The 13,829-nt window shown below is 39.1% G+C and overlaps 1 protein-coding gene and 2 pseudogenes across 2 annotated transcripts in view; 2 read left to right on the top strand and 1 right to left on the bottom strand.

The window, feature by feature from the left end:
* The window catches only part of RABGEF1 (RAB guanine nucleotide exchange factor 1), a 70,060-nt gene that overhangs the window by 38,195 nt on the left and 18,036 nt on the right, over positions 1-13,829 (top strand). The gene's annotated exons all lie outside the window — the stretch shown is intronic.
* LOC134371683 (grpE protein homolog 1, mitochondrial-like) lies at positions 2,359-3,054 on the top strand (annotated as a pseudogene).
* Positions 7,221-13,799, bottom strand: LOC134371682 (large ribosomal subunit protein eL6-like; annotated as a pseudogene).

Genomic DNA, 13,829 nt, shown 5'->3' with positions numbered 1-13,829 from the left:
AAGATAATATCCTTTCAAATAAATAAACACCTTTTACACCTGAACTAACCTAACCAGCTTTAAACCACTAATCATATAAATTTCTTGAGAGAATTGACTGAGTACAACTTAAGGCGGTTCCTGTGATATTGTGAAGTATGTAATAGTGTAAGGTGCCCTCTGTATTCAGTTCACCAAAACTACTCAAAAACCTTAACTTAATGTTATTCTCACCAACTAAACTTTCTAGATCTTATTCTAAGGGCCTACTCAATATGAAAATTCATTCTTATCTGTTTAAAACTGCCCCATCGACCATGCCATAAACTGGTAATTCTTCCTGCTTCATCTCACAGCATTATTCTTCACAAAACTTCTGAGGTCCAGAACAATGAATGACTCTTACCCACTCTTTTCCCACCACATTCCTGTTTTCTCCAATCCTTTTATATACCAGTAGTGAACAACCTTTTCTGCAAGTGTAGAAAGTTAAATATTTTCAGAACTATATTAAAATTTTTTCAGCCTTTTTATCACAGGAAATACTTCATCTGCACTCAGACTTTTTTTTTTTTTTAATTTTATCATCCCCAAAGGGTATCCTTTTTGGCTAAAATTTCAGCACCTACATAATTCACACCCATTGTAGTTGTTTGCAGGCTGGCTGGTTAGCTCTCTTGGGAGAGGCTGGTGTTGGTAACACTAAGGTCACAGGTTCAGATCCCCCTACTGTCCAGCTACTAAGAAAAAAAAAGTGCAAATATTGTTGATTGTTAATAGTTTTTCTTTTTGGGAGGCTGGCTAGTATAGGGATTGAACCAAGGTCCAGGGTTCAGTCCCTGTACCAGCCACCACGCTCATGTATCAACTCCACACTCTAACCGGCTGAGCTAAGTGGTCAGCCCTGCTAATAGTTTTCTGAAGCTTGTTTATTTTACCCTTTTTTCTTCTTAACTAATCTTCTAGCTACTTAGTATTAAAGTGTGTATTATTTTACAATACATCACAAAACGAGATATTTCCATTGCAAATAAGACAGACAGCTAGGTCATTAACTTTTATGTTGAGCTATTTTTCTCTTCTTAGAAATCACCATAGCAAGAATTTGAATTTTATCGAGAAAATGGAGAGGGGTTATTGCAAAAGAAGCTAACCAGAATTTACAAAGTTTAGCTTTTAAACTTCTTATCTTTACAAAATAACATGAATTTAAGGATCTCACTGTAAGAACCAAGCTTCAGATAGGTCTAAGAGAGACCATGAATTCAGGGGTATATGTGGTCACCCATGACATGAAGGGTGTAGAGATTTCCTTTGTCTTCTAGATGAAGCCTTATGTGCCCAGAGTAACTGGAAAGCATTGTGTAGACCCAACTAAACATTAATCTTTCACATCATAACTAGAAAATCATAGTATCTAACTTGGTGAAGAATGTTTTTTCTGCAAATTTATTTACATGAAAACATTTTCAAGACACACAGTTAGACTGAGTAAGACTTCTGGAGAAACTCTTTTGCTGCCTATACTTTAAATCCTGCCCTCGGTGAATGTTAATAAATCCCTCAGATACATTTTCCTTTATTCTCAAAGTATACCCTGTTCTATTTTTAAAAGGGATAACCCTTTACTTCTTCAAAGTACAGACCTTTTAATCTCTTGGATATTGCACTAAAGCTTTTTAATTAGCTAATTTTCTAGGTTTTTCAATTCATTTTTTAAAACAAGATTTCTTTATTAGCAGTCATTCTGATGAGCTCTTTCTCCTAAGGAAGCAGTCAGGCACAGTGTAAGACCTTTTGCTTGTTTCATTGTTCTCTTCCTGGCCCGTCATTCTGTAAAATTCTGGTATTGATCATATTATATAAACTTAAATTTTTTTCTGGTGTTAGTGCTTGTGAAAAAACTTTTTTCACACCTGAATGAGAAGGAAAAAAATATTGTAGTTTAAGGTGTAGCTATATCTTTATTCATTTTTCCTTTCCCAGAATAAATAGAAAGGTAAGTTTCCTCCTATACCTTAAAATGATTTTGCTATTCTAAACTGTATGTATATGCAAGGAGCAGTTTGCCTTGCTATGTAACTACTGTTACAAGAAAAGAGATGTGCATCCAAAACAAAGAAACTTTAATCAGCAAAGCAGCCTTTAATTACAGTGAGAAAATCGGGGGTGGGGGGGAGTAGGGAGTGACCTAGGACCTAATGTTAAAATTAGAGCAGAGAGAGGAGACATGAGGCAGTAGGAACAAAACACCGACTGAGCTGGCGCCAGCCCATGAGTTCTGAGAAACAAACGTAGCTAAAAGGTGGAGTTGACAATTGTGTTGAAAGTGATGAGTGAATAAAAATAACAAAGAAAACGTAATAGAAGAGCCCAGTGATGTGTGAGAGAAAACTGAAAACATTATTGAGGGGCTGTCAGGATGCCGTTTCTGGCGCTGGACTCACCTTGCAGGGCTCTCCTCTGCTGTTGTGCACAGCTACAGACAGGAATAGTGGCCAGACTTGGAAGAGGGCACGGGCCGAGATGAAACAGAGGGGCATACTCCCTCTACAGACAAGATACCCATAGAGGAGGTCACGTTAGAAGAGCGGCTGAAAGGTGGTAGAACAGTGTAAGCGAGCTGTGGCAGATGCTGAGAACTTGGAGCAGACGAGCCAAACATTGGTGGAGGCAGCAAACTCCTCCAGCCCTTGGCATTCAGGGCTTCTGCAAGAACTTGTTGGAAGTTGCAGACATTTTGGAGAAGGCAACACAGTGTGTTCCAGAAGAAGAGATTAAAGACAATATAACCCTCACCGAGAACTTCTGTGAAGGTCTTGTAATGAGCGAGGCCCAGATTCAGAAGGCATTCAGGGAGCACGGCTTACTCAAGCTGAACCTTGTGAAAGCCAAGTTTGACTGAGGCCTTGTTCTACATGATGGAAGAGGGGAAGCAGCCAGCACAGTGGTTCTAGTTACTACAAGGTGGAGTACAAGCTGCATGGGCGCCCCCGAGACCCACCCTGTTGGGATGGTGAAGGAAGCTTAGCTGCCTCTTTTAGGGTTGTTTTTTTAAAAAATCACTTGCTATAATTCATGAAAGGCTAGTTCATCTTTTCTCATCTATGAATGCTTTTGACCTTTCCCCAAACCTTGTTGGAAAACCTAAGTAACCACTGGTTAAACAGAAAATAAAGCCAGTTGGGCCGGCCCGTGGCTCACTCGGGAGAGTGCGGTGCTGATAACACCAAGGCCCCGGGTTCGGATCCCATATACGGATGGCCGGTTCGCTCACTGGCTGAGCGTGGTGCTGACAACACCAAGTCAAGGGTTAAGATCCCCTTACCGGTCATCTTTTAAAAAAAAAAAAAAAAAAAAAAAAAAAAAAAAAAAAAAGAAAATAAAGCCAGTTGCACAACTGCATAAATGAGCCCTAATTCAGAAGTCTGGTTCACTGATTTTTAGTACCACATGTTTAATAGTTCCACATACTTAGAGAAGAGGGCCAGCAGGCCACCACGGGACCTCTAGAGTATCATGAATAATGTTATATCTGTGATGTCAAAGTATTTTAAACAAATGAAACATCTTCAGGAATTTTGCTCTTTGGCTACCTGGGCGCTCCTACAGTGTGTGTCTCTTGTGCAGCTCATTGCAACATGCAAGTTACTGGAATATTTAGCCCGCTGCACATTTTATTTAATGAAGGAAAAGCAAGAGTTGAAACATTTTTCTTACTAAAAAAATTTTATGACCTTTGTGAAGAACACATGTGAGTTCATTTCACTATCTAGCTGTGAAAGATGATCTACTTCTGGCTTTTCTTTGGAGATGTGAAATGAACATATGTACCTTAACAGCTCTCACCACCTTTTTTTTTTTTTTTTTTTTTTGCTAATAATTGAGTTTGACAAAATCAGTACAGTCATGCATTGCTTAACACCTCGGATATGTTCTGAGAAGTGTGTTAGGCGATTTCATTGTTGTGCAAACATCACAGTGTACTTACACAAACCGAGATGGTGTAGCCTACTACACACCTAGGGATGAGGTATAGTCATTATAATCTGATGGGACCACCTTCATATATATGGTCCATCGTAGACCAAAATGTTGTTATGTGGCACATGACTGTACTTTTGCTCTGTTTGATTCATCTAAATGTAGAAATGTTTAAATGTATATTCAACTAGTTACTAATGACTTCAAGGTATATTCCCTGGTGAGGTGGACTTTCTCAAAATATAAGGACTGCATGCTTGGTACACTTTAAATGTTAATGTTTAACTTTTTAATTTTATTCAAGAGGATTAAAGTCCTCATATATTTGTTTTACTAAAAAAAAATTACGGAAGGCAACAGAAATTAAAAATACAAAAATATGGACATTAAATCTAAAATCTAAATAGATTAGAGTGGGGAGACATCCGGCAAGGGAGACGGAGGCTCTGCAGAAACCACACACCCTGTGGGGCCGCCACTGCGTGATCCAGCAGGTAGGCTTCACCGCAGGCACCCGGCTGCATTCCCAGCCTGGCCTAGTGTGCTCGGAGAAGGTAGATGTCCGGAAGGGGACGCGGGAACTCCATGGGGACCACACTGCTGCTGCATGATCCAGCAGCCCGGCCCAATGCGTACAGAGCACAGAAACGTCCAGCAAGGGAGACAGAAGCTCCGTAGAGTCCACACACCCTGTGGGGGAGGGGCCGCCACCACACGATCCAGCAGGAGGTAGGCTTCACTGCCGCGACGGCTCCATCCCAAGCCCGGCCTAGCCCGCACAGAGCAGGGAGACATCCTGCAGGGGAAGGGGAAGTTCTGCAGAGACCACACGCTCTACGGTGCCTCGGCGCATCCCAGCAGCCTGGGCCAGAGTGCATGGAACAGGGAGAAGTCCAGCATAGGAGGGGGAAGCTCAGCAGAGACCACACACCCTGAGGTACCGCCCCGTGATCCAGCAGCTCGGCAGAGTCCAAGCTGACTAGAGAGGTGGCTCCCCGGAGAGGCCCAAGACCTGAGGCAAACACACATGCAAGGCACTAGTGGCCAACTGAGCAGTCACTGAGGTAGCCATATCAAATTGGCAACCATAGCAACATCTTAGTCAGTCAATAGTGTCAAATCTGTGGACTATGAAACCCCCTGCCACAATGAATAAACATCAAAAAAAAAGATACCAGAAATACGAAAAATCAAGAAAGTACATCACCAAAGGATAATAACTCTCAAGCTCTAGATCCTATAGATCAAGAAACCCTTGAAATGACTGACAAGGAATTTCGAGTGATAATTCTAAGGAAACTGAATGAGATACAAGAAAACTCAGCTTAGACATCATGATGAAATGAGGAAAAGTATACAGGACCTGAAAGAGGAAATGTACAAGGAAATCAATGCCCTGAAAAAAAATGTAGCAGAACTTGCTGAACTGAATAAGTTATTCAGCGAAATAAAAAACACAACAGAGAGTTTAACCAGCAGGCTTGCGGAAGTTGAAGAGAGAAACTCTGAACTTGAAGATGGGCTGTTTGAAATAACACAAGCAGACAAAAAAAAAGAATCCAAGGCATTGAAGAAAATCTGAGAGAGATATCAGACAACCTTAAGCGCTCAAATATCCGAGTCATGGGTATTCCAGAAGGGGAGGAAAAAGGAGATTGCATTGAAAACATATTCAACAAAATAGTGGCAGAAAACTTCCCAGGTATAGGAAAAGTCACAGATCTTCAGATCCAGGAAGCTCAACGATCTCCAAATGTATTCAACCCAAAAAGGTCTTCTCCAAGACATGTTATAGTCAAACTGGCAAAACTCAAAGACAAAGAATCTTAAAAGCTGCAAGAGAGAAGCGTCAAATCACCTATAAAGGAGCCCCAATCAGGCTAACATCAGACTTCATCACAAACCCTAAAAGCCAGAAAGGAATGGGATGACATATTCAAAATACTAAAAGACAGAGATTGTCAGCCAAGAATACTCTACCCTGCAAGGCTCTCCTTCCGAAATGAAGGGCAAATAGTATATTTCTCAGACAAACAAAAACTGCGGGATTTCATCACCACACGACCACCCTTACAAGAAATTCTCAAGGGAGTACTGGGTTTGGTTCCTGAAAAATAACTACCACTGCCATAAAAACCCAAGAAAAATCAAAACCCACTGGTATAATAAAAATGGAATTCATGAAGAGAAAACAAACAAACAAAAAGGCTGTCTATAACCTAAGGAACCAACAAACACAGAAAACAAACAGTAAATCAGAAAGCAAGGAACAAAAGACACCTAAGACAACCAAACAACAATCAATAAAATGCTAGGAATAAATCAGCACATTTCAATAACAACTCTTAATGTAAAAGGCTTAAATTCCCCAATCAAAAGACACAGACTGGCTGACTGGATTAAAAAGGAGGACCCAACTATATGCTGCCTTCAAGAGACCCGCCTCACCCACAAAGACTCACATAGACTAAGAGTGAAAGGATGGAAAAAGATTTACCATGCAAACAGAAAAGAAAAATGAGCTGGAGTAGCTATTCTTATATCGGACAAAATAGACTTTAAACTAAAAACCATAAAAAGAGACAATGAGGGACACTACATAATGATAAAAGGACTGATCCATCGAGAAGACATAACAATCATAAATATGTACGCACCCAATGTCGGAGGAGCCAGATTTATAAAACAAACTCTATTAGACCTAAAGAAGGAAGTAGACACTAATACCATAATAGCAGGGGACCTGAACACCCCATTGTCAATATTGGACAGATCATCTAGGCAAAGAATCAGTAGAGAAACACAAGATCTAAACAAGACTCTAGACCAATTGGACTTGGCAGATATCTACAGAACATTCCATCCAACAACCTCAGAATATTTTCTTCTCATCAGCACATGGATCATTCTCCAGGATAGATCACATCTTAGGTCACAAACCAAGTCTCAATAAATTGAAAAAAATTGGAATTATTCCATGTATTTACTCAGACCACAATGGATTAAAACTAGAAATCAATAACAAACGAAATTCTGGAAACTATACAAACACATGGAAATTAAATAGCATTCTACTTATTGACATATGGGTCCAAGAAGAAATCAAGCAGGAAATCAAAAAGTTTATTGAAACTACTGAAAATAATGATACATCATACCAAAACCTGTAGGATACTGCCAAAGAAGTATTAAGGGGGAAATTTATTGCATTAAATGCTCACCTCAGAAGAATGGAAAGATGGCAAGTGAACAACCTATCACTTCACCTTCAAGAACTAGAAAAACAAGAACAATCCAAACATAAAGTTAGCAGACGGAAAGAAATCATTAAGATCAGAGCAGAACTTAATGAAATTGAAACCCAAAAAACAATACAAAAGATCAACGAATCAAAATGTTGGTTTTTTGAAAAGATAAATAAAATTGGCAAACCATTAGCATGGCTAACAAAAAAAAGAAGAGAGAAGATTCAAATAACAAAAATTAGAAATGAAAAAGGTGATATTAAAACTGATTCATCTGAAATACAAGGAATCATTTGAGACTACTATAACAACTATATGCCAACAAATTTGAAAATCTGGAGGATATGGATCAATTTCCGGACACACACAAGCTCTCAAAACTGAGCCATGAAGATGTAGAAAATCTGAACAGACCAATAACAATAAAGGAGATTGAAGCTGTTATCAGAAGGCTCCCAACAAAGAAAAGCCCAGGACCAGATGGATTCACAGCAGAATTTTACCAAACATTCAAAGAGGAATTGACACCGATTCTTTACAAACTATTCCAAAAGATTGAAACGGACGCAAATCTCCCAAACTCATTCTATGAAGCAAATATCATCCTGATACCAAAACCAGGTAATGATATAACCAAAAAAGAAAACTACAGGCCGATATCCTTGATGAATATAGATGCAAAACTCCTCACTAAAATACTAGCAAACAGAATACAGCAACACAAACGTAAAATTATTCACCACGATCAAGTGGGATTCATCCCAGGGATGCAAGGTTGGTTCAACATATGCAAATCAATAAATGTGATACACCATATTAATAAAATCAAACACAAGGACCATATGATCATCTCTATAGATGCTGGAAAAAGCATTTGATAAAATTCAGCACTCATTCATGACAAAGACCCTCTATAAGTTAGGCATAGATGGAAAGTATCTCAACATAATTAAAGCCATATATGATAAACCCACTGCCAGTATCATCCTTAATGGGGAAAAGCTGAAAGCTTTTCCTTTAAGAGCAGGAACTAGGCAAGGATGCCCACTCTCACCACTCCTATTCAACATAGTGTTGGAAGTACTAGCCAGAGCAATCAGAGAAGAGAAGGAAATAAAGGGCATCCAGATTGGAAAAGATGATGTCAAACTGTCCCTGTTTGCAGATGACATGATCCTATATATTGAACAGCCTAAAGCCTCTACAAAGAAACTCTTGGAGGTGATAAATGATTTCAGCACAGTAGCAGGATACAAAATCAACACACAAAAATCAGTAGCATGTCTTTTCTCCAATAGCGAACATTCAGAAAGAGAAATTAAGAAAGCCTGCCCGTTTACAATAGCCAGCAAAAATATAAAATACTTAGGAATTGAGTTAACCAAGGAGGTGAAAAATCTCTATAATGAGAACTACAAACCACTGCTGAGAGAAATTAGAGAGGATACAAGAAGATGGAAAGATATCCCATGCTCTTGGATTGGAAGAATCAACATAGTGAAAATGTCCATACTACCCAAAGTGACATACAAATTCAATGCAATCCCCATGAAAATTCCAAAGACATTTTTCTCAGAAATGGAAAGAACTATCCAGACATTTATATGGAATTACAAAAGACCACGCATAGCCAAAGCAACACTGAGCAAAAAAAAAAAAAGCTGGAGGCATAACACTACCTGACTTTAAACTATACTACAAAGCTATAATAACCAAAACAGACACAGTACTGGCATAAAAACAGACACACTGATCAATGGAAGAGAATAGAGAATCCAGAAATCAACCCACATACCTACAGCCATCTGATCTTTGACAAAGGCACCAAGCCTATACACTGGGGAAGAGATTGCCTCTTCAGCAAATGGTGCCAGGATAACTGGATATCCATAGGAGAATGAAACTAGACTCATACCTCTCACCATATACCAAAATGAACTCAAAATGGATTAAAGAATTAACTATACACCCTGAAACAATAAAACTTCTTAAAGAAAACATAGGAGAAACACTCCAGGAAATGGGACTGGGCACAGACTTCATGAATATGACCCAAAAAGTATGGGCAACCCAAAGAAAAATAAGCAAATGGGATTATATAAAACTAAAAAGCTTCTGCACAGCAAAAGAAACAATAGAGTTAAAAGACAACCAACAGAATGAGAGAAAATATTTGCAAAATATACATCCTACAAAAGGTTAATATCCAGAATATACAAGGAACTCAAACAACTTTACAAGAAAAAAACAAGCAACCCAATTACAAAATGGGCAAAAGAGCTAAGTAGGCATTTCTCTAAGGAAGATATATAAATGGCCAACAGACATATGAAAAAATGCTCAACATCACTCAGCATCCGGGAAATGCAAATCAAAACTACACTGAGATACCATCTCACCCCAGTTAGGATGGCTAAAATCCAAAAGACTGAACGATAAATGCTGGCGAGGTTGCGGAGAAAAAGGAACTCTCATACATTGTTGGTGGGACTGCAAAATGGTGCAGCCTCTATGGAAAATGGTATGGAGGTTCCTCAAACAATTGCAGATAGATCTACCATATGACCCAGCTATCCCACTGTTGGGAATATACCCAGAGGAATGGAAATGATCAAGTCGAAGGTATACCTGTTCCCCAATGTTCATCGCAGCACTCTTTACAATAGCCAAGAGTTGGAACCAGCCCAAATGTCCATCATCGGATGAGTGGATACAGAAAGTGTGGTATATCTACACAATGGAATACTCCTCAGCTATAAAAACGAATGAAATACTGCCATTTGCATCAACATGGATGGACCTTGAGAGAATTATATTAAGTGAAACAAGTCAGGCACAGAAAGAGAAATACCACATGTTCTCACTTACTGGTGGGAGCTAAAAATAAATAAATAAATTCACACACACACACACACACACACACACACACACACACACACACACACACAAAAAAAAAAAAAAAAAAAAAAAAAAACCAGGGGGGAAGAAGACATAACAACTACAGTTCCTTGAAGTTGATACGACAGGCAAACAGAAAGGATATAGTTGGGTGGGAGGGGGGAGATGGAGGAGGGAGGGAGATTTCGGTAATGGGCCACAATAATCAACCACATTGTATATCGACAAAGTAAAATTTAATAAATAAATAAATAAATAAATAAAATCTAAATAGATTAAATAATTAACAACAGGACAAAGGAAACTAAATGGACCGAGAATATGGAGACCTAAATTCTAATAATGGGAGTTCCATGTGAAATACAAAGGAAACATAATTAAGGAAATAGTCAAATACAGGTTTTTAAAACTGGAGGTGGAAAAAAAGACTTCAGCCAGATAGTTTAGAAAGTGTGCAGAGTACCTCTCAATATTAATATTCAGAGATACTGCATTAGTCTATTTCTATTGCTTATAACAAAATACAAGGGACTGGGTGACTTATAAAGAAAATGAAATTTATTGCTTACAGTTTCTGATGCCAGGAAGTCCACGTCCAAGTAACACATTAGGTATGGCAGCAGTGACCCAGGGTCTCACATTGCAAGATGGTGGAGGAAGAGTGAGAGCAGAGTGAGACTAACCTTCTCATTCACTCTCTTTTTAAAGCCCTGAGAACCACACCCCTGACCACTATTTTTAATCCATTCACTATTGCACAGTCCTATAATCTAATCACCTCTTCAAAGCTCCACCTTTGAATTACCATAATAAGATTTCCTGTCCTTTTAACAGTCACAGTGGGGGCCAAGTTTCTAATACATGAAACTTGGAAACAGTCCAGCTTCAGTGAGTTTTGGGGGGACATAATTCAATCCACTACATTCTGCCCCTAGCCTCCCCAAACTCATGTCCTGTACACATGCAAACACATTTATTTCATCCCCAAAGACTTAACTTGTGTCAACTCAAAAGTCCAAAGTTCAAAGTCCCATCTGAATTCAAAACAAGTTATCTACTTCCAGGATACAATGGTGGGACAAACAGGGTACATATTCACATTCCAAAAGGGAGAAATAGGCCAAAAGAAAGGGGTAACAGGTCCTAAACAAGTCTGAATCCCAGCAGGGCAGGCATTAAATCTCAAAGCTTTCTGATCTGCCTTGTGCTGCTCTGTAATCTCGTATTTCTCTTTCTCTGTGTCGAAGATCTCACCTTCCTGGTGTCTAGGCTTCTGCCACTTCTTCTGAAAGTATGCATCAGTCAGATGTTTTGGTATTTTTACATCACTGATATCAATTTTTGTAGAGGTGGCGATGACAAATTTCTGGTGTGTTCTACGCAGAGGAACCTGATTGAGGACCACAAGTTCAGTCATAAGTAGCAAGCCACTGCTCAGCTGCTTCAAGAAAACCACCCTCTTGCCTTTGTGGCGCCCAGTGAAGATGATCAGAATGGTCCCTGGAGTGATGCTAGCTCGCAGCCTTCTCACTTGCTGACTGAAAGGTTTTTTGCCATGGCTCAACAGCTTTCGAGTGACATCTTCAGTAGGATAATATCTAGGCATTTTGCGAAGTTTGACCACCCGAGTACGACCATTCTTGTCACCACCAACTGGTTTTGTGATAGTAGCAGGAATCTTCTTGTTCTTCTTCTTTTCAATCCTGGACTTATTCACTGAGTATTTCCTCTTGTACTTGGCCTTTCTGGAATGCATGGCAGAGCAAGAATAGCTGCCAATTCCTCTAACGAGGACAGGGTTTCGTTGCAGTGGGGCTTCCCCTTCTTGGGGTTTTTAGCCTTGAGGTTAGCCTTTTTAACCTTGCCACCGCCATCAGCCTTCTTGGCTTCTGTTTTCTCCTTAGCATCTGGCTTCTCAGCTTTGTCACCCGCTATCTTGCAAGATGGGAAAGAGTTAGAGGTATAAATTCAGCAACATGACAAGGTCAGTCCACAAAATTCAGTTACAGTGCATATGCCAGTGATAAAAAATTAAAGACCTAGCACATTTTTTTAAAATAGCAATTTTGGGGCTGGCCGGTTACTCACTTGGTTAGACTGCAGTGTTATAATACCAACGTCAAGGGTCTGGATCCTCATACCAGCCAGCTGACAAAAAAACCCCGCAATTTTTAAAGATAATAGCAATAAAGAACATTAACTATTAAGAACTTAATCTAATGTGAAAAATTAGAAATTCATACAAAGAATTAAAAGGCAGTTTGAGAATTATATCTTGGATCTAGCTGAGAGAAAATTAAAAGATAAATCAATATAAACACTTAAAATATTTAAATTACAGTGTTACATTGTTTATTCTATAAAAACAAGGAAGCAAATATAGAATTTTTTTGCGAGGGGGAAAAAGGCAAGGATTTCTGGAGAGGAGGCTTCTCAATCTAGAAGACTTTGAAATATATTCTAAAATGAAAGTTATCACAACTAGATGAGATTTAGGTAAAAGATAAAAATATACAATAGTGAAATAAACCAGGTATTCCAGAAATGGATTCAATTTCTCAGGAGCAAATTATATGATGACTGGAAAACAAGGGGAACAGGGCCGCTTCTTACTAAAGGCTGCTGAAGAAGACAGGTAGGCTTGTGTGCAAACTGTTGTAGGTCTGTGTTTCATACTATGCACCTTATGTTCCTGCCAGGCTAAAAAGCTAAGGAGCTAAACATGAAAAAATTTAGGAGAAAGCAGATGAGGATATTTACTTCAGCTGTGGAGACGAGCTAAAATTGAACTATTGAAGAATTGTTTTTAATGACCAGGTAAAGGATTTAATGGTATTGACTTTTTAAAAATCTGTGCAATGAAAAATAAAACTCAGGTCAAGCAGAAGGTGACAGTGGGAAATTATGATGAATATAAATAAGAGCTTAATATTACAAAATATGTAAAATTTACTAAGGGTAGTACCTAGACTTTTCTAGATGAGGAATCACTTTTAATTCAGCCAAATGGCATGTGTGTAGATATCTAAGACAGTAACTGGGCTGCAGTCCAGGTGATCACAAAGTGCTGTGAGTGCTTGAAGACCTGACCTACCAGATTATCTTCATTAAAGGAATGAGGGACAATTTCTTAGAGGATGTAAAATGTGAACTGAGCCCTAAAGACTTTGGGCTGAGTGTATACTTCAGCATACAGCTGGTAGATAACGATTGGAGGTTTGAGATGCAGTGTGACCAGATCATAGTCTAAGATGATGAGTTTGACTGTAGTATGCAAAATGCATTGAAAAGTGAGAAATATTGAAGGCTGGGAGAGCAACTGAGCTCCAGGTGAGAGGTAATGAGGGTGAAACCAGGACAGGATAGATGTGAAGATGTGAAGGCAGATGGGTGTGGTGTCGTGACTATCCTGGCCCCGAGTGCCCCAATCCTTTCAGAATTAAGCAAGAGTGTCAAGACTGCTGCATGCTTCTATAGGGCTTTATTGTCCCTGGGTGTGTAGTGTCATTGGCCTGTGCAGGTAAGTTTTATGAGAAACAGTGCTGAGGAATGTGTCCAGGCCTTACCCATGCCCCTCTACAGTGACAACTCTATGAGAAGCCTAGGGAGAAATTTCTGATTTGGGAGTCAGAATTTTACCTGAAGAATCAGTTTGCCTTTAAATTTTAAACCCCCAATTTTTAAACTTTTCATTTTCGTGATGATTGCTAGAAAGTTTTGTTA

Source organism: Cynocephalus volans, chromosome 3, assembly GCF_027409185.1.
Source record: "Cynocephalus volans isolate mCynVol1 chromosome 3, mCynVol1.pri, whole genome shotgun sequence".
Lineage (NCBI taxonomy): Eukaryota > Metazoa > Chordata > Mammalia > Dermoptera > Cynocephalidae > Cynocephalus > Cynocephalus volans.
The sequence above is the reverse complement of the archived record's forward strand: the minus strand, read 5'-3'. Positions and strand labels throughout refer to the sequence as shown.